Raw genomic sequence first — 2,596 nt, forward strand, 5'->3', positions numbered from 1 at the left:
ATATATATACTGTGTATGTATATATAATCACCTTATGCTCAAACAAAGATGATTAATGCAAATAAAATATTACAGCGCACCACAAAATGATCCGGGCCTGTGAATCTGGTTAAACATTAAACTGAAACGTCACCATTAAAGTCACTTAAATACACTTAAAAGCAACAGTCTGACTGAAAGTCATGGCTTTCAACACAAAACGAATGCCTTTTCTATCCTCTAAAACAGTAAAATGTTTATTTTATTGCGTAACTAAATAACCTTACTTAAACCTTACCTTACTTACTAAAGTACTGGAGTTTATTACAAAACCAAATAAAGGACAAAAAGAGAAAAGTTGTGATCAGTTTTGGTTTTATTTTATTGAACAGAGGAGAATTTTAGCTCAGGAGCAAAAATTCTCTTTACATCAATAAAAAAAACAAGAATATTTTAGACGAGAATGCCTAAAATCGTTTAGTTTGACACAGTTTTGCCAGAAAATGATGGTTTTGGCTAATCTGAACTTTCTGTCACTTTTATTTCTTCCTTGTTTTCCAGCCACGCTCTGTTTTGCTGATTTCTTGAAGGTTAAGAAAACCGTTGATTTGCAGAGATGCCTTGAATGTGAACTGCTATTACTAGTGTAAATATTTTATCTGAACATGAATACTAACAGCCGTAGTTTAACCAACAGAGAACTTGTGAAGAAAGAAGTGAGGCTTTCTGACACTTACAAATATAATTTATAGCTGTGAGGAAATGAGCTCAGTTTTGATGAGGATGAGGGAATTGGTTCATTTTGATTGATGAAACTGATAGAGAATAACAGAGCTATTTTCTCTGCTAGTTAGAATAAATACTGACATTAATATCGGAGTTTCTCTTCCAAATCAATTATGTATTTTTGCCAGGAAATAAACACTTGATTTGAGATATTAAAACAGTCTGGAACAGATCAGATCCAGCAGCCAGAAAGCACGTTTGATTTTATACAACTGTGTGTTAGCTGTGTGCTTCACTTACTCTGAAATGTCAAATCTCGAAGAGGAAACTCAGGCTCTGTCTTTAAGATTTATGAAGGATATTTGCCAATTCATGACTTTGGTTTCTTTGCTTTTCATCCGTTCCTCCCATTTCCCCTCATTTTTGGGTCTCTACCTCTCTGCCTCCCTCCCTCCCCTCCTTTCTTTCCATCTTTTCGCTCTGCCCCGGCTAACACAGCCGTATCTCTTCCCCTCTCGGCTGTTCAAAGCCTAATATTCACACTCCAGCTGGGAGGCAGTGAAATGAACAGAGGAAGAGAAAATTGAAGTCCATCAGTCACCAGTGGTGTGGCTGGTGTTTTAAACACAGCCAAGGGATCAGAGTGACCTTTCGGCTTTGAATTTGTGTGCTCTTGATGACTGTTTGTACAGTGGGCTGAAGAGGAGACCTCTTTTTAATGTTGGAATTTTACACAAACACACACACACACACACAACTATATAGGCATGGAAGACATTTAGATCATTTCCCCAAGATTTACCCCAACAGTAATTTTCGACCCTGAAATCTTCTCGAGCAAACAGTTCCAGACAACATGAGTTATATTTTGACATCACAAACCAACTCACAGCAGAAAGGAACATAAATGTGTTGGTGGGTTTTTCTGTAAATGAGATGTCATATCTGCCCCGGCCCCGGCCTCACCTCTCTGAGACGAGTCATTAATCAGCATATGGCTTCCAGGGTCACTGTATGTGTCGGGACACACTCAAACAATCACAAACATGTATATAAAAAAAGAAAATACCCTCACAGTTTATCCCCCCACCTGATGATGTGATGGATTACTGATGTCTGTTGTGTAAGTATGAATTAATTTTAAAGCCCACCTGAGATGTGGGATTAATGCTGCGGAAATAATTACAACGCACATTTAGGACAAACCTAAAAAAAAGGTCAAAAAGTTAAATTAATGTATTAATTCAAAAAGCCTTCACACTTCAGTTTTTAGGATTTGGTTCATTAGTTCTCTGCCATTTATGCCTAATATTGAAAAATAGAGCATCTTGTAAATAAGGAAAGATGAGTTATTTCAGATTTTAAGGTTTGTACGGAGCTCACCTAGTGACACTGGATTAAAAAATAGAGCAGCTGATTTGGAGTCAGATAATATATGAATATGTTGTTTTTGTGTTTAACTGTTCAAAGGAAATCTGCAGTAATTATTATTATTCTTTATGTAGGTTTAATTCAAAGAGTATACCTTAGTTCTATCTAAATGGTTCATTTTTCCATAGCCCTGCTAAGTTGCGTTTCACAGTTTGCGGCCTCAGTCTTTTGCAGATGTTTTTATGGAACCTAACTAATGTTAGCCTAGTGTTAGCATGTTATTTGCAGCAAAGTTTCAAATTTAAAGAAATATTAAGCACATGGTTAGTAGCCGCATGCTGGCAAAACTATATAAATTGCTTAATTAAACTGTCTCAGTTCTGAGTAAGCATAAGCAGGTAATATTAAACAATCCTCTTCCCAAATACATGTTAAAATATTTTGTCTACATGGCAGGATTAAAAGACGAGGAGGTTAGCCACCCAGGGGTTATAAAAGTCCCTGTTACAGTATATATATA

The 2,596-nt window shown here is 36.3% G+C and overlaps 1 protein-coding gene across 2 annotated transcripts in view; it reads left to right on the forward strand.

Annotated features, from left to right (window-relative positions):
* ppp1r16b (protein phosphatase 1, regulatory subunit 16B) overlaps nucleotides 1-2,596 on the forward strand; it is a 98,952-nt gene that overhangs the window by 67,546 nt on the left and 28,810 nt on the right. The window lies entirely within an intron of this gene.

Source organism: Austrofundulus limnaeus, unplaced genomic scaffold (assembly GCF_001266775.1).
Source record: "Austrofundulus limnaeus strain Quisiro unplaced genomic scaffold, Austrofundulus_limnaeus-1.0 Scaffold26, whole genome shotgun sequence".
In the NCBI taxonomy this organism is placed as follows: domain Eukaryota; kingdom Metazoa; phylum Chordata; class Actinopteri; order Cyprinodontiformes; family Rivulidae; genus Austrofundulus; species Austrofundulus limnaeus.